The 19791-nt window shown below is 37.4% G+C and overlaps 1 pseudogene; it reads right to left on the reverse strand.

Moving 5' to 3' along the window:
* Positions 1–14187: 14187 nt before the first annotated feature.
* LOC126761922 (jerky protein homolog-like) lies at positions 14188–15806 on the reverse strand (annotated as a pseudogene).
* Between the last annotated feature and the right edge of the window lie 3985 nt (positions 15807–19791).

Raw genomic sequence — 19791 nt, forward strand, 5'->3', positions numbered from 1 at the left:
CAAGATTTTCAAGATATAAAGCTAAAGGCTAAAATTTGTAAATCTGCGTTTTTGAATTGCTCTTTACTTGTTATCTGTTGCATGCAAGTTCATTAGACTGTTGGTTCTTTGAAAAGAAATAATTTTCTCTCCCTCTAATAGTAACAGCCTCCTCTTGATGCATCACTGCAAATTCGATATAATCACCAGCATAATACTTCCTCAAACATTAGATTTGAATTTTAATATTTTTTTTTTTTTTTGGCAACAAGCAATGTGTTATTGCTACTCATTCAGTATTTCCTCCCTCATGCGTACGTAAACTTGTCCAGTAGCTGCACGCACAAAAGCAGCAAGCAACCCGCTACAAGCTTCATAGCTAACTCACAGCATAAAGAAATGGTCTAGAGCGTTGCAAATAAATTTGTTTATGATAAAATAAATACACGTGACCAGATGCAAATACTAAAGAAATACCATATTGCTATGGAGAAATAGTTGGGAACAAAGTTTTAGTGTACAAAAGTTAAAAATATTTAAGAAGCAAAGAATAAAGAAACACGAAAGTAACAAATATATCGTGCGCTGAAATTAACACTCAAATAGAACTTGTGCTCTGATTTTGTTATAGATTTTTTCATATATTCAATCACTTACTACATGGTATGAAAAGTCATTTGCCTCAAAATACGGCTAACCTTTTCTCTAATCGTTGTTTATTGATTTTTTACCATTGGCGATGAAAATACACTATGTTCCATGTGAATTGCAGAAGTACTAGTTAAAATCGTAATGGCCAATTTGATGTCTTCGAGGCCTTGAACTGCCGATTGGATTCAGTTGTGTAATTATTTGTCCATGTTTCAGCCATTATAACGAACCAGAGCAGAAACTTTGAAAAAAATTACGTTTGCCTTAATTTTTAACTTCTTTTTTTATTCCAAGCATAATAGAAACTTGCCAAGCCGGACTTATACACGCAAAAATTGCATTATCCAATGGAAAACGAAATCATTACTGTACTATTTTGTCATTTCATAAGCAATCTATGAGAATTATAGCTCTTGTATTTATTAAGCCTTATAATCCGTATACTCTCATAACAATCAAATTGCCATAAATAATCACCATCCAGTTAGCGTTTAACAAACATGGTCGTCTTTGTTATGAGGCAAATAACATCAGAATCATCATAGTTCCAACCATCATTAATAATCACATTGAGACAACAACAATACTCAAGAACCATTTCATATAACTGCATTTGCAAATTTCTGCAGAAACTGTCCAAATATCTCCCAATGGCCACCATTCGCAGACAAAACAATCTTTGAACATTATCAACAATGTTTAGCTCTAACACGTCTTCCGTTATCACATTCACAGTTCGCCAACTAAATTTGGTTATCATATGACTAAAATGATGCTTTTCAAATATTACGCGTTTTTTAGGTTGATTATGGATCGCGATGAGAACAGTGCCAGAAATTCAAATATCGATGCCATACAAATTTTGATACTTACATATATATAATACCCTTACTAATTTTTATCGGTGATCTAGTTATGACGGTTTATTCTAATTCTGATAAATGCAAAAACGAAAGAGAAATGTTAAAGAAAATGAAGTTGAATACGAACCGAAATATCAAAGTTTATGTACTCGTGGAGAAATACCGTTGCAATTTCTTCTACATTGTGACAAAGAAGCAAATTTCACGGGTAAATGATATTTCAAAACAAAAAATGCTAAATTAGTAGGACAGTCCTTAATTACTACGATAAATATGAGTGCGATCTGTCAACCAAACTGTTTACACAAAAAAAAAAAAAAAACTCACTGAAGGAACTGAACTCCATCCCAAAAAGTGCTTATGAAAAGTCTTTCGAGAAATGAAAAAATCGTTGGCTTAAGTGTAATACATTTGGTGGGGATTACTTTGAAGGAGACAAAAAAAATATTCATGAATAATTAAATATTATGCGTTTATTTACAACTTCCGGGTTCTTTTTTGTCACAGCGTTAATACTTAAACATCTTTATATCTATGTGCATACACGTGTATTTGAACTTGAGCTTAAGCTTAACAAATATATATATGTAAAGTGTTGTCAGAAAAAACATAGTTTAGGTCTGTTTATATCTTTGGTTATCATATTTTCAATGTTTCATATTATATTCGTTTATATGTATATACATATATTTATTATTACTGCTACTTTTGTATTGATAGCACGAAATCTCTCAAGCCTCCATTTTAAAACGCAAATTGAAGAGGTTCCATCGACTACACGATTCAATCAGCAATCAAAATGTCCACAGCTGACAGCGACAATTAAATGTGTGGAGTAAAGAGAAACACAAATATAATTGGAATTTTGCGTGGCTTGTCAAAAAGCACAGCCAACAGGGAAACCTGTTATGATGGACAACCTTGAAGGATTTGTCACCATTAGCACAAATTGACGAAGTAAACAAGAAGTGCAACAATAAACGAATGAGCGGTCTCTACGTGATAAAATGTGACTTCGAACGAATTGTATGAAAGACCTCAGTGAATTTACATTTTATGTGTGTATGTATGAGTTTCATCATTCATAAAATTTTTTTTTCATTGAGTTATAAAATTCATAAGAAATAAAAAATTTTCCCAAAAATAATCAAAATATAACTGTTAATATCTTTTAAACTTTTGGGTTTACGAAAAAATCATAATAGACCTTTTTTGTAGAGCATTCAATTTCCTACCAAATCTAAGGAACAAGATTTTTTTCAAGTAGTTGGAAGCAAGATATAAATTTTTCTATCTGATAATAAGAAAAAATAGAATACTGTATGTAGGAGGACCTTCCCGTTACAATTAAAAACTCATGTTTGGAGAGGCTTTCTTAGAGGTCTCTAGGAACCTATTTTTCCGAGTACCAAACGAAAAAAATTTTTTTTTTTTTTAAATCACTCGGTGTCTACGCCAAATTAATTAATATATTGGTAGCCGGAAAGTCTTTTCGTATTTCTCAATAGATATCATTGCAGTCGTATATAGTATCTCTAGTGCTAGCAATCACATTGTGTCATACCGTACAGTGTTGGAAAAGTGAAGCTTCATTCAAACAAAAAAAATTAAATTCGGTGAAGTTGGAAAAAAAAAGTTAAAGCTGTTCAAAAATGAGCGAAAATAATGAAGAAATTCACTATATTTTAAATTTTTGTGTAGCAAAGGAAGAATGCCATGCAATCCACCAATGAAAGTTGTGAAGTTTACGGAGACGATGCCGTATCAGTTCGTGTAGCACAACAATGCTTCCGTTCTGGAAATTTCGAAATTTCGATTTATACTGATGGAAAAATGTTTCTAGCGGAAAAATGGCAAAACGTTGTTGACTAAAATAGTACATATTTTTTTATATATTTATAAGTAAAAGAAGACTTTTTCGAATACCCAATATTTCATACAACATTTGCCAACTTTTGACATAATGGGATTTCCATTAACCTTACCCCCTGGTTACATTATTTATAGTACTACCACTGCTTATCGTCGTTAGTCTTCTTTTCGCACCTTCGCAGGCAATCGCTACATTACTGTGCACAAAAAAATTTCGTCATTGCTGCAGATGTCTGTAAAATTATGACTACAAATTGAATGGAACTGAGAGCGACTCACAAGGAGCGGTAGTTATTTGAATATGCAAATAAAGCAGTAATGTGGTTGTGAAAATATAAATATTCAGGAAGTATCACACAGATGCTGCGGTGAATATTCCACAGATATTTCTGTTCATTGATACACCACAGTCAAGCGTAAACCATTTCTAAAATATTAAAATATTATCAAAAAATAGTAAGACTTCGTTCATAATTTTAAAATTTTTCATTTATTCTTCAAAAAAACGTCTTGTAATCCCCCATGACTTCAATACACTTATGTCAACATTTTTTATTTAGTTATTATTTATCACTGCGCGTAGCGCTTCACCTTTAATGTCTTCGAGTGACTAAGAACCGGAGCTGTCGTTTGGGTTTGCTGAATAAGCAAATTAGCGTTGAGCCCTACACTATTTTATATAGCATATTCAAAGCTTTTATGACATTTATTATAAAGAAGAGTTGGAATCTCAATATGAGATCTTCATTAAAAAATCGAAAAAAGTTTATATTAATACAAGAAAAGTAGATTAATTAAAGGACCTTTCACAAAGCAAGAGTCACAACTGTAGTTGCAACTCTAAATGTAAAATAGTGCTAGTATGCGACAAATATTACCAATTGTGAGCAAAAATTTTACATACGTGCATACCTACGTGACGAAATGGAAACATTTTTGTAAAACACCATAAAAAGTGGAAAAAGGAAACTGAATAGAGAAAGAATTTAAATAAAAGCGCAACTGACTGACTGTTGGAACAGCTGTTGTGTGAAACATTTGCATAAAACTCGATTGTGCTCGTAACGTGAGCTTCGTGACAAATATCGAAGCTTTAGTAGCATTAGAGAGTTTTCTTCAAAGCGAGCACAATTTGTACTAACTCAAGAGAATTTGAAATATCTAAAAAATATTAAAGGTGCTAAAAACCGTTTTTTGTTGTTAGCCTAGAACTTACAAATAAATTAGTGTACTCGGTACCATGAGTACTACGGGTGACTCAAGTAGAGGTACTTTTTCCATTAACCCTGTAATGTATTTTTGTTCAGTTTGTTTGTCATTTCATAATGGAAAGACTTACGCCTGAATAACGTTTACAATTCGTTCAACTCTGTTCTCATTAACCATCATAAATATACGGTGTACCACTACAATGAAAAGGTCACGGTTAATTCCCTTCTTGTAAATGCTCAAAGAGAAATTTGTCAACAAAAAGTTTATGTACTCATTGTATTTACTATTTATTTTTCTAAGAAATAATTGAATAGCTTGAGGAATTCTCATTGCCCTCAACATGCATTTTTCGACAATTAAAGTGCTTGACTCGATTTTGGAATTTTCACTACGAAGTGTATGCCACCCGCCGCAAAAGCAAAAGGACGTTCTGGAGAATTTGTCATTCCATTTTTCTTTTCCTAAAAACATAAATATTAATAAAGGGAGAGATGGCGTGCTCTCGTAGAAATTTATTCCTTCTTGCTATACAATGCACTTTGAAATTATAACTATAAGAAAATTAAAGCAATTCATAACAATAATTTTGAAATTGTAATCAAAAATTCAAAACGCGCTAATGAACTTGTAGTGGTGGTTCTATTTGTGGTTTTGAGTTGTATACAAGTATATTAACTTTCTCAAAAAAGTTCATTTTAACGAAACCTATGCTGAATTCGTTCCCATGCCATTAATATAATATTTGATGCCGTATTAGTATTGGGTTGCGAAATTGAAGCTAGGAATTGGCAAAGGAATGTTTTACTGATTAAAGAAGACAATAATTAAGCTTTTATAATATATATATGTATGTGAGGTACAAACACACCGACGAAAGTCATTTTATTATTTTTAATATCGAGTCGCAGGCTCTGAGTTTCATAACTTACATATTGACAGGATTTAGTAGAACTTCTAACCTGATTTGGATCATTTTATGATTAGCAGAATTGTAAAATAACGTTCAACATTTAATAGTTTACAAGATACATGTTTATGATATAACCTTCAAATACACTATATATACTTTATACTATCGCAACCTGTTGCTACAGATCATAATAGCTTTCCCCAAATAACGTTTGTTTGTATCATCTTAAACTAATGGAGACTGATAGGTGGGGTATCTGGGGTTTGAACTTCTTTAAAGGTTTAATACTATATATGCCAAACTTGTTCAGAATAAATGTTGCTAATGATGAATACTGTTCGCCTCGGAGTTGATTCATCCTGGTTAACGCTAAATCACGTGCGGCCTTCACGACTTTACCAAATCCTTAACTAAATTGTAGCTTTGACTTGGATTACTAATAGGAACACATTTTTCTTTGGATTTCGGTTGGAACATTAAAGGCCGGAGGCGGATAGCGCCTCTGAGTTTAGTCCATTTTAGTAACGAATTTTATTTGACAAATTTACCGAGAATAAGACGAAATCGTGAGGTGAAAGAGGCTAGGAACCAACACCCAGATCTATTCCTGTGAATTTAGAACCCATACTGATAGAACCGCCACTCGCCAAGACTAGTAAAGGTGCAACTTATCTAACTACCTACCACATCAATATGTTAACCAAAAAATCTATTTGCTCAAAGATCTCGCAATAGGAGGCCAAAATTATGTGCCGCCAACTCTTAGTTTTTGCACCACATTAATACACCCTTCGTGGACTTATTTAATTCGTCGTGAGTTTTTCGCCAAATTTTCAACCAATATCGTGCCCAAGGTCATCATATTCAACTGACTTAGCTCCCTGTGACTTTTGGCTATTCAGCAAACTCAAACGATCGCTCCGTGGAAACCGTTTTGAGCCAAATGAAGATATTCAGCCCTATTCTGCATTTCTATTACGTTCCCGCATTCCGCTCCGCATCGATTGGAATTAGGTAGTCCGAGTTACGATGGAATCGAAACAAAATGAGGAAGAGCGATAACCTTTTCGAAATCAGCTGTTTGCCTTGGAATGTGTGAAATTGAAACATAATAAAGCAAACAGATATAAATTTGTGGAAAAACTATTGGTGCTTAAATAAATAAATTAAATATATAATTGCGTAATGGAATCGATAGCCGCGGCGATATTTCTTGAGGAGGACGGCAACGCATCCGAGAATACTGACGCGAAAGTTGAAAGAAGAAGATTGCGAGATATGTGTGATCCATTTCAGATGAGTGACGAATTGTAAGAAATTGAGTTTGAAAGTGAAAAATCTTAATTCATTGATTTACTTACTTAGATTCAAAAAAACTTTAGACTTAATAAGGACGCTTTCAAGTATGTCCTAGATACTTTTGCGGAAGAAACTCAACAAAGTACTTTAACGTCGTTATCTCCGCTTAATCGCGTAGTGGCTGCTTTGAGATTTTTTGTAGAAGGCAGTTACCAACATGGAGTTGGTACTGATTATAATGTCGGAATGGGTCAGTCAACTGTGTCAAAGTCACTGGTTCATTTTTTCGAAGTCATGCAACGAAAGCTTTGCCCTGAGTGGGTCAAATTTGACCAGAGTGAAGAGGAAAAAATGCAAGCGAAGCAAGAGTTTTATGCGAAGGCTAGTTTCCCAGGAGTCATTATGTGTGTTGATGGTACGCACATAAAAAGCGTGAAGCCATCTGAAGAGGGGTTTCTATATTACAATAGAAAAGGATTTTATAGCATCAATGCTATGGTGGTGAGAATAATGTTCATCGCATCAGTGCCATAATTCAAAATTCATTAGTTTTATAAATTTTATTTCACTTTTCAGGTGTGCGCACAACATAATGCATAAAAAAAGCATTGATGCCAGGTATCCTGGGTGCAATCACGACTCGCATGTATGGGGCTTAAGCAAGCTGAGATCGCATATGGAACGGCGATATCGGGAAGGTGAAGGAAACGCGTGGCTGTTAGGTATTTATTTATATACGTTTGTTAAAGTAAGTTTTGAATAGTTATTCGCTTTATTAACCGGTGATGCGGGGTATCCATTGCAGCCTTGGCTAATGACTCCGTATCGATCTGTAACTCAAGGCAGTCCGCAAAGTAATTACAACATGCGGCAGTCCTTCTTCTTCTTAATTGGCGTAGAAACCGCTTAAGCGATTATAGCCGAGTTAACAACAGAGCGCCAGTCGTTTCTTCTTTTCGCTACGTGGCGCCAATTGGATATTCCAAGCGAAGCCAGGTCCTTCTCCACTTGGTCCTACCAACGGAGTGGAGGTCTTCCTCTTCTCTGCTTCTCCCAGCAGTACTTTACCGTCGATCTTTTCAGAGCTGGAGTGTTTTCGTCCATCCGGACAACATGACCTAGCCAGCGTAGCCGCTGTCTTTCAATTCGCTGAACTATGTCGATGTCGTCGTATATCTCGTACAGCTCATCGTTCCATCGAATGCGGTATTCGCCGTGGCTAACACGCAAAGGACCATAAATCTTTCGCAGAACTTTTCTCTCGAAAACTCGCAGCGTCGACTCATCCGTTGTTGACATCGTCCAAGACTCTGCACCATACAGCAGGACGGGAATTATGAGTGACTTATAGAGTTTGGTTTTTATTTGTCGAGAGAGGACTTTGCTTCTCAATTGCCTACTCAGTCCGAAGTAGCACCTGTTGGCAAGAGTTATCCTGCGTTTGGATTTCAAGGCTGACATTGTTTGGTGTTTACGCTGGGTGTTTACGCAAAGTTATGACTGTTCAACGGCGAAACCAAGTCGCGATGAGCATCTGTTCTTTGATGACGGAGATATTTCGTCTTGCCCTCGTTCACTGCCAGACCCATTTTCTGTGCTTCCTTGTCCAGCCTGGAGAAAGCTGAACTAACGGCGCGGGTGTTGAGGCCGATGATATCAATATCATCGGCATACGCCAACAGCTGTACACTCTTATAGAAGATAGTACCTTCTCTATTTAGTTCTGCGGCTCGAACTATTTTCTCCAAAAGCAGGTTGAAAAAGCCGCACGATAGGGAATCGCCTTGTCTGAAACCTCGTTTGGTATCGAACGGCTCGGAGAGGTCCTTCCCGATCCTGACGGATTTTGGTGTTACTTAACGTCAGTTTACACAGCCGTATTAGTTTTGCGGGGATACCAAATTCAGACATCGCCGCATAAAGGCAGCTCCTTTTCGTGCTGTCGAAAGCAGCTTTGAAATCGACGAAGAGGTGGTGTGTGTCGATTCTCCTTTCACGGGTCTTTTCCAAGATTTAGGGCATATCTGGTCGGTTGTTGATTTTCCAGGTCTGAAGCCACACTGATAAGGTCCAATCAGTTTGTTGACGGTGGGCTTTAATCTTTCACACAATACGCTCGATAGAACCTTATATGCGATGTTGAGGAGGCTAATCCCACGGTAGTTGACGCAGATTGTGGGGTCTCCTTTTTTATAGATTGGGCAGAGCACACTTCAATTCCAATCGTTGGGCAGGCTTTCGTCCGACCATATTTTGCAAAGAAGCTGATGCATGCTCCTTATCAGTTCTTCGCCGTCGTGTTTGAATAGCCGGTAATCCGTCGGCCCCTGCCACTTTGTTGTTCTTCAGGCGGGCAATTGCTATTCGAACTTCTTCATGGTCGAGTAATGGAACGTCTGCTCCATCGTCATCGATTAGGGAATCGGGTTCTCCTTCTCCTGGTGTTGTGCGTTCACTGCCATTCAGCAGGCTGCAGAAGTGTTCCCTCCGTAATTTAAGTATGCTCTGGGCATCAGTGACTAGATCACCTTTGGGGGTTCTACAAGAGTATGCTCGGTCTTGAAACCTTCTTAAAGCCGCCACATTTTTTCGTAGCCTTTTCGAGCATTACCCCAGTCGGCCAGCTTATCAAGCTCTTCGTACTCACGCATTTCAGCCTCTTTCTTCTTCTGTCTACAATTGCGTCTCGCTTCCCTCTTCAACTCTCGGTATCTATCCCATCCCGCACGTGTAGTGGTCGATCGTAACGTTGCGAGGTAGGCAGCCTGTTTTCTCTCCGCTGCGACACGGCACTCCTCGTCGTACCAGCTGTTCTTTTGCACTTTCCGAAAACCAATGGTTTCGGTTGCAGCTGTACGTAAGCAGTTTGAAATGCCGTCCCACAGTTCCCTATACCGAGTTGTTGACGAGTGCTCTCAGAGAGCAGGAAAAGTTCGGCTGTCTGTTGTGAGTGCCGCTGCTCGACGTCGAACCTTCCTTGTGTTTGGTGGCGCGCGTGTTTTGCTGCACAGAGGCGGGTGCGAATCTTGGCTGCAACAAGATAGTGGTCCGAGTCGATGTTAGAACCTCGGAGCGCACGCACATCTAAAACACTGGAGACGTGTCTTCTGTCTATCACAACATGATCGATCTGGTTGGTAGTTTTTCGATCCGGAGACAGCCAGGTAGCTTGATGAATCTTCTTATGCTGGAATCTAGTACTACAGATAACCATATTTCGGGCCCCGGCGAAGTCAATCAGCCTCAACCCATTTGGGGATGTTTCGTCGTGGAGGCTGAATTTACCGACCGTAGTGCCAAATATACCTTCTTTGCCCACCCTGGCGTTAAAGTCGCCAAGCACGATTTTGACATCGTGGCGGGGGCAGCTCTCATAAGCGCGCTCCAAGCGCTCATAGAAGGCATCTTTGGTCACATCGTCCTTCCCTTCCGTCGGGCGTGGGCGCAAATCAGCGATATGTTGAAGAACCTCGCTTTGATGCGGATTGTGGCTAGACGTTCATTCACCGCAGTGAATGATAGTACTCGGCGACGGAGTCTCTCTCCCACCACGAATCCTACACCAAACTTGCGCTCCTTTATATGGCCACTGTAGTAAATGTCACAAGGACCTACTCGTCTCTGTCCTTGTCCCGTCCATCGCATTTCTTGGACGGCGGTGATGTCAGCCTTTGTCTTTACGAGGACATCAACCAGCTGGGCAGCGGCACCTTCCCAATTAAGGGACCGGACATTCCAGGTGCATGCCCTCAATTCGTAGTCCTTATTTTGTTTGCCATGGTCGTCATCAAAAGGGGGGTCTCTCATCCGAGGCTGGTTGTAGCTCTTCACTGGGGGTGTTTTTTACGTGGCGGGTCCCAAACCCAGCGCACAACCCTTGTAGGGAATGTTTCGCCTTCTCACTTTAGCTCGCCTTCGAACGGATGTTCTTAGGCTACCCAGAGGATACTTGGTCAAAGACTGGAAGTAGTGAGCTGCTTGAGCCATGTGTAAAAGAATCGTTTCTGGCCACTCCCAAGTGAATGGCGATCAGAGAACTTTCCTCACTTCGGTGAACTTCTACACATGACTCCATCCTCCAAGCGGCAGTCCACATCAAGGAATATAGTAGAGCGGACGATTGGGGTATTGAAGAACCGTTTCCGATGCTTGTTGGGCGCTCGAGAACTACATTACTCACCACACAAAGTCAATCAAATAATAAACGTTGCCTGTGCTCTCCACAACATTTGCATTTACTACAAAGTGGAAGATTTGAAGGCAAGTGAATTTAATTTTGAAAGCCGTCAGGAAGAGGAGGAAGAAGAGCAAAGCAGTGACCCCGATTATACTTCCATAGCAAATCGTATTCGAAACAACATACTCTCTACTTTTTAATACATTTGAGAAACGAGTACAATAATAAAAACATCTTTATTAAATTCTTAATGTATGTATATATACTATTCGTATATTAAAAACATAATTTGCATTCAGTGCATTTCACAACTTGTAACTTAAAGATAATAAATTGAATTCAGTTCATTCACAGCAGTTCAGTTCACAGCTTCTTTCTTAAAGATAATTGAAACAAAAAAACTAAAAACAACGTTCAGGCACAAAATTTAGGTTATTTACTAAATTACTTCGAATCTGATTTATAATTTGGATCTAACTTTAGCATCTGCATCTTTATTTCCACTTTTTCCCTTACCAATTCTTCCTTAATTTTATTGTGTCGTTTCTGTTCTTATAGTTGCTTCACTGCGTTGCTACATTCTAAAGAACGATTCATGCGACGTAAATATGTCACCACTTCTTCCATTTTACTAACTGCAGCTTCATTATGGTTTTTGGTGTCCTCGTAAAATTCTTTCTGGAGGGCTATTTGTTCTTTGAGTAAGGAAGAAGCGCTCTCCTTATCAGTTCTTCTTTCTCTGCGCTGGCTGCTAACTCTGCTGCATGAAGGAATTTCATTTCGATCCTCCGAACATGAGGAAAATTCCATTTCGGAGGTTTGGGCAACGTCTTGTACCTGCGCACTATCGCCATAATCCCGCGCACCTCTTATTCCACTTGTACAAGTTTCCAACCCCGTCAAAGCTGTAACCTTCTCCTCAAGTGGGCTTATACGTTGCAAACGACATTGACCTCCTGTGCTCATAATTTCCTTTTTATTTTCAGACAGCTTGTGTTTTATATAGCACTTCCAGTCAATCCACACCTGTAACAAAACGTTTGAAGTATTTAAAAAATGTATTTTCAGTAGTACAATACCTTTCTCCATGTACTGTAGTCTTTTGATGGTGGACCAAGTGCATTAGGGCATTTACAATTTCCTCCCAAAACTCCTTCACTTCTTCCTTCGGTCGTTGTGGGAAGCCCTGCGCAACATCTCTTTTGGTTGCCATTATATCAGCCAATTTTTCATATTGCTCTGGTGTTGTTGTTTTTGACCTACAAATATATCAAAAAACATCATTAAAGCACAAAAAACTTAAATAAATCATGTTGGTGACTTTTAAAACTATCAACAACAAATTTTACTTACATTTTTGGGAAAATTATATTGTAAAAGTACACTAAAACCAAAATATAACCGCTCTCCGCCAACAAAATTTCAACTTACAATAATGGAACTACGATCGCAATGTAGAATACATAATATTGGAAATTTCGAAGATTGATCGAAACTAATCAAAACGCAGAATACCAAAAGTTGCCAAACTAAGAAAATTTCGATTTGAGTCGAAATGCAGAATAGGGCTGATTAAATTTGAGTCGCTACGCACATTGAAGGCAATTCCGGAAATTTACTTTAACAACTGTTTAAGGGATTGGAAAAAACTTTGCCACAAGTGTATTGGGCCAAGGGAGATTACTTTGATTGGGAAGAAATAGTGTTTGAAGAATAAATTAAGAATTTCAAAATTATAAACCAAGTCTTACTATTTTTTGCTCATGGTACTAAATGCACATGGTATACTTGTATATCTACTCATTATACCCTGAACAGGGTATATTAAGTTTGTCACGAAGTTTGTAACACCCAGAAGGAATCGTCGGAGACCCAATAAAGTATATATATAAATGATCAGTATGTCAAGCTGAGTCGATTTAGCCATGTCCGTCTGTCTGTCTGTCCGTCTGTCTGTATATATACGAACTAGTCTCTCAGTTTTTAAGATATCTTTTTGAAATTTTGCAAACGTCATTTTCTCTTCAAGAAGCTGCTCATTTGTCGGAACGGCCGATATCGGACCACTATAACATATAGCTGCCATGCAAACTGAACGATCGGAATCAAATGCTTGTATGGAAAAATTTCACATTTGACAAGATATATTCACGAAATTTGGTATATGTTATTTTCTAGGGCAACAATGTAATCTCCGAAGAAATTGTTCAGATCGGTTAATTATAGCATATAGCTGCCATACAAACTGAACACATACTTAGTTACTAACATAATGCACTTGTGAAGGGTATTTTAGCTTTGGTGCAACCGAAGTTAACGTTTTTTCTTGTTTTTATAATGGTTACTCACATTCTGAAGACCATATTATGCAAAGGGACTACAAAAATCGACAACGGGTTTGGCCGTTCATTTTTAGATGAAATTCCATTCCTTTGGAATAGTATTACGATTTGTTTAGTAAAAAAAAAATTTAATTAAAAATAAGATTTTCTCACTTAACAGAATACAAATCGGAATATATCGGAACAATATTTTGTACAAGTAGTGTCAACATGTGACACCGAGGCCTATGGCTAGCTTGTTTTTTTGCAAATTTCACAATACCAGAGGAACAATTATTGTGAACCAAGTCTTAGCAGACTTTCTTCTGCTACTCCTATTGTTGATCTCGCGGAAAGCTAGTCAAACTTGTAACTTTCTTTGATGCGAAACCTTTTTTCACCACTTTAATTAACGCTGTCAGTTAAGGGTGCGCTAAATATATTTGAGTATATCTAAAACCGTCTTCGTAATTTTTCTATTGAATGCCTCTTTATTTTGTTAAATTGATTTTTAATCATTGCTGTTTCTCGTTTACGGCACGTGTTTGAGAGATTTGGATTTCACCATTTAAATAGGTCATAGCAATTAAGCAATTACAGAACGTTTTGATTGAAATGCTAAAGTGATTGGCAAGATTTGGTGAAAGAAACAGGTTCGTATAATCGATTTAGCGGAGTTTGAGTTTCGAATTAAATAAAATGTTCTGCATTCTATAGTACACCATGTCGTATGAGCAACACAGAATGTACACAAACATACTTTCATGCAGGTAAAGGGTAAAGACATATCGTTATAAAAAGGGCCTTTAGTTGCCTCATATTTATAACTCAATTAGTAAACATTCCTTTTGTGTGTGGTTTTCTTAAATGTCTCTGAAATCTATAATGCCATTTTACGGAAGTTTATGGCACATAACAATAGTATTTCGGTTGACCTCTAAAAGATGCAAAAAGAGCAAGGTGATACGCAATTTCAACTGATACGCTGCCTTCATCGGAATCGTCTTCTTCTTCATTCTCGTCATTTGCATTATCATCTTCAATATCTTCGTTCCATTCATGAACGCCTGGTAGCGTTAATTCAGCCTGAAATAGTTAATAAGAAAATCATTTTCAATAACCGTCATATCTTTGCGCGATTCTGCGAAAACGAACAAACCTCAGCATTCAAACTGTTAAGGAGATCGACGGTACTGCTCATCAAGGCGCGAAGTTCAGCTCCCCATTTTTCTTTTAAAACTGCGAGCGGAACACTATCTTCGGGATCGTCATCATCTGCCGTAAAATTTAAAATATTTTTCCAGCAATTAGCTAATGTTACTTCGCTGACACGACTCCAAGCGGCATCCAAAAGATTTATAGCTCTTCGTAAAGTAATTTTTTTCATCGAATCGAGTAAATTGGAGTTTGTAGCTGCTATTGAGGCTAAAAGGCTGTTTCTGTAATGCAACTTTGTGATCTTTATGGCATTTTGATCCATTGGTTGGATGAGGGGAGTAACGTTTGGTGGCATAAACATTGCCAAAATTTGTCCATCCTCCGTTGCCAGCAGAGCTTCATTTGGGTGAGAAGGAGCGTTGTCGATTAGGAGTAGAGCTTTAATTGGCAAACCTTTCTCCTTTAAAAATGACGTTACCTAAAAAACAAATTTAAAAGAAAAAAGTTAACAAAATACAAAATAAATCCTCACCTGTGGAACGAAGGACTCATGAAACCATTCCTTGAAAACAGCCGACGTCATCCAGGCGGATTTGGAGCTCTTATAGTCTGTGGGGCATTGAAAGTTTTTAAAGCAGCGTGGATTCTTTGCCTTTCCAATTACAAAAAGTTTCAGTTTATGAGATCCAGTGGCGTTTGAGCAACATAAAAACGTGATTCGCTGCTTTTCCGCTTAACGCCTGGGGCTCTCTTTTCCATACTGGACAAGTACGTTTTTTCTGGCAGAAGTTTGCAGAATAAGCCTGACTCATCAGCATTATATAACTGATCGTTACACAGCTCCAGTTCGGCCATTTTAGCTCTAAGTTTTTCCTTAAATGGATCCACGAGCTGAGGCAGCGAAGAGAGTTTTTCGCCTGATATGTGCAGCAGTTGAATACCGTACCTTTTTTTAAATCCTTGAAGCCATCCATCACTAGCGTTGAAGTTAGATTCATTTTCCTTTACTTATGTATGCAGTACTTTGGCCTTTTCTTTCAACATTAAGGCACTTACTGGCCAGTTTTTATTCCGCATTTTGATAAACCAACGATAAAGAGCTTTCTCCATTTTGGGCAGCTCTGAAGGACGCAGAGTTCTTCTTTGTCCAGGTCCCGAGTATGTGTTGTTCACGAACTTTAAAATCACTTGTTTTTTTGCTTTGATTCCACAAATTGTTGATTTAGCAACATTATATTTCTTTGCTAAGAACGTCATAGATGAGCCTCTTTTTAAAGAATCGAGAATATCAGCTTTTTGCTTCAATGTCAAAAACGTGTGTTTTTTAGAATTCATTTTTAACAGAAAATCTAAAACGAAACACTCCACGCGAATACAAAATTGCAACTGAAGTATTCTACGCATTACATGCAATACAAATGAGAGTCTTATTCTACAATTAGGGGATTCCCCAAATTCAGAATTAGCTGAGATCTGTGTAAACTACATTCAAATACTTTAACGTCTTTTGTTCATATTATAGAGCCTTTTGGGTTTGTTCACATTATAGAGTAGTCAATGCATAAAAAAGTCTGTTCACATTATGGGGTGTTCGAACTATAGAGTGTTCACATTAGCGAGCGTGCGCTGTATATTGCTGTGATAAATTTAATTTCTATTAGTAAGAAAAATATTTATTTGTATAGTATACGATTTTAAAAGGCATACATCTTCTATCCTATCTTGTGTATCTGCACATGCTCATATGAATGTATGTATACGCATGTGCGCGTTCAGAAATTGAAATCATATTTTCATCACTTATCAATATACTTATTACATGTGCGCGCATTGACTTGTTCATACATTCATATATACTTATATGTACATATATTTGCATACATTGCCGAATAATGCACAAGCATACAAACATACATATGCGTACACATAGGCGAAGCTGCTACAGCGGCAAGGGGTGACAATCGGCGGCCATTACTTTACTTATGCCATAGAACTTCTATTGCTACGAATATGGAGGTGAGAATTCGCAGAAATAAAACACAAAGGAAAGAAAAAGCAGTATAACTTCTATCGGGTGATTTTTTAAGAGCTTGATAACTTTTTTTTAAAAAAAAACGCATAAAATTTGCAAAATCTCATCGGTTCTTTATTTGAAACGTTAGATTGGTTCATGACATTTACTTTTTGAAGATAATTTCATTTAAATGTTGACCGCGGCTGCGTCTTAGGTGGTCCATTCGGAAAGTCCAATTTTGGGCACGTCGAATTTTCAGTGAATGGGCCCTAGAAAAGTTGGCAGAAAATCCGCTTTTTTATCGACAAATTTTGTTCAGCGATGAGGCTCATTTCTGGTTGAATGGCTACGTAAATAAGCAAAATTGCCGCATTTGGGGTGAAGAGCAACCAGAAGCCGTTCAAGAACTGCCCATGCATCCCGAAAAATGCACTGTTTGGTGTGGTTTGTACGCTGGTGGAATCATTGGACCGTATTTTTTCAAAGATGCTGTTGGACGCAACGTTACGGTGAATGGCGATCGCTATCGTTCGATGCTAACAAACTTTTTGTTGCCAAAAATGGAAGAACTGAACTTGGTTGACATGTGGTTTCAACAAGATGGCGCTACATGCCACACAGCTCGCGATTCTATGGCCATTTTGAGGGAAAACTTCGGAGAACAATTCATCTCAAGAAATGGACCCGTAAGTTGGCCACCAAGATCATGCGATTTAACGCCTTTCGACTAATTTTTGTGGGGCTACGTCAAGTCTAAAGTCTACAGAAATAAGCCAGCAACTATTCCAGCTTTGGAAGACAACATTTCCGAAGAAATTCGGGCTATTCCGGCCGAAATGCTCGAAAAAGTTGCCCAAAATTGGACTTTCCGAATGGACCACCTAAGACGCAGCCGCGGTCAACATTTAAATGAAATTATCTTCAAAAAGTAAATGTCATGAACCAATCTAACGTTTCAAATAAAGAACCGATGAGATTTTGCAAATTTTATGCGTTTTTTTTTTTTAAAAAGTTATCAAGCTCTTAAAAAATCACCCGATATAATGAACAAGCATACAAACATACATATGCGCAGCAGCAACAAGGAAAGAGGTAACAATCGGCGATCCATTGTATATTTCATTCATGCATAACCAAACCATAATTAGGACAACGCGATACAAGTGTCAATGGTGGTCTAGGTGGTAAGCGTTTGGAAAGTGACGACGAGCACGTAGGAGGTGCGTAGGTTCGAGTCCCAACAGAATTGATTTTTTAATTGAATATGTCACCATCTGGCAACTTTGTGTTGTTGGTAGAAAAGTCGAGCTGTGCCGAAAGAAACGAACAAACGATCGCCGATTGTGCCACCGCTTCGCTTGCTGCTCGAACATCTTCGCAGACAAGGTTGCGAACATGAGCAAGGTTGTGCAACCTGAATCTATCGCAACCTTTTCCGAACTCGTATAAGAAGTATAACTTCAAAAATGTTTTATATTCATATAGTACACCATGTCGTATGAGCAACACAGAATATATAAGTCACTTGTATGAATCTCTAGGTCTTTTGACGAATAACTTTAACTGCGTATAACTTTTGAGGAAAGTTTAGCCACAGCTTAATTAAAAAGAAAAGCTTACTTATCCTTATTCCTTATATAAACGTGAAAGCTGAAACTTTCGGCGGGTGTTTGCAAAACCCTATCTTTGGAAATAACGGACAATCTAATGTATCTATGTATTTGTAGACAGAAGGAATTGTTGAAAACAAATCAGTGGCTTGATTTCCCAAATATATGCTTGAGTTTCATTTATTATGTTTTTAAGCAAATAATATTTGGTCGAATCAGGTTCAGGTAAAATTTGCATAATACGGAATAAGCAAAATATCAACAATATTTCCAACAATAAATATATTTCAAACAAGAAAGGAAGGGCTAAGTTCGGGTGCAACCGAACATTTTATACTCTTTCAGGAATCGAAAGCCAGGGAAATACTTTATGGTGTAAAACGTCAACCTAAGGATCGAAGTCCAAGCAATTTTATATATACACTTACTATATATAACTCTTATACGGACAGACATATTGGAAATTGGTATCGACCAGATTTTATCTGTTTCCCAAAGCCACATTCTATTGTCACTTACTAAAAAAATAATCATAAAAAGTATAGTCAGCCGGATGTTCGAAAATCATGATAATAGTTATATGGGGGGTAAGTTAAGTTTTTAAATCAAAGATACACTGTTAATAGAAAAACACTCTCTCTTAATTTCTCACATATTGGACGGTATATGCCGCACCAGGTCATACAAAAATTCGAAAATCTTTATCTTAGACATATGGGTGCTAAGAGAAGCATTGGTCCGATTCAACCCATTTTTGACATACAGACTTATTATTATAAGATAAGGATTATTCAGTTATATATATCACACATTGACCGGAGTCTAAATAAGCAGTACTTAGGGGCTTGAACAGTTTTTGTTGGATTTGAACAATTTTTAGTCATAAGGTGGCACACAACAAAAGCATTTTCCGTTCCACCAATTGCTTCTCAATTACTGTACTGGAATGCGAAGGAATCAAGTGGAATTTAAAATAGTTTAATATGAGAAGTAAGCGTGGTCGGTATTTGCTTCGTACTGTGATATAAGATTATTAGAAGAATGCCACGTACCAAATAAAACCGAGATATTGGATTTCGCCAAAAAGTGGGCGGTACCACGCCCATCGCACAATTTTCACATTGGTTCGGATAAACCCCTCATATCAACTCAGAGATAAAATTTAAAGTTTCTGTCGTGTTTACCTATTGATTTATTGCGATTTTAGTAGTTTTTAACCATACCGTTATATGGAGAGTGAGCGAGGTTATCTTCCGATTTCATCCATTTTCACATTGTTGGTAAATATTTTTATAGTATTTGTGGTGAGTGAATTCCGTTGTTGTATATTTTTTAGTTTAGGAGAAATGTACATTAACATATCTCGCACTAAGCCCCAAAATTGCGATTTACTCATTCGGGCCAAAATATTTTTTTCTGATAACATTCTGTTTATGTCTATTTATTGTATACTTGGAAAAACGAAAGTTAAAATTTTCACTTTCTCCATAATATTTCATCAATTTTCAATTAACGTTTTTTTCTTTCTTTATTGCTTTAGACGAATTAATTCAGCTAATTTGAAAAAAAAATAGGAGATCTCAACTAAAAAACTTAGTGATAAAGAGATAAATGAAACTTTGAATGCTGATCTTTCCAACCTATCAGATTTTTGTGACACAGAAGACGATGATGATGTTGATAGAGACAAGGATTACATTCCTTCTAGTAGTTGTGGTGAAGTGT

Source organism: Bactrocera neohumeralis, chromosome 6, assembly GCF_024586455.1.
Source record: "Bactrocera neohumeralis isolate Rockhampton chromosome 6, APGP_CSIRO_Bneo_wtdbg2-racon-allhic-juicebox.fasta_v2, whole genome shotgun sequence".
Lineage (NCBI taxonomy): Eukaryota > Metazoa > Arthropoda > Insecta > Diptera > Tephritidae > Bactrocera > Bactrocera neohumeralis.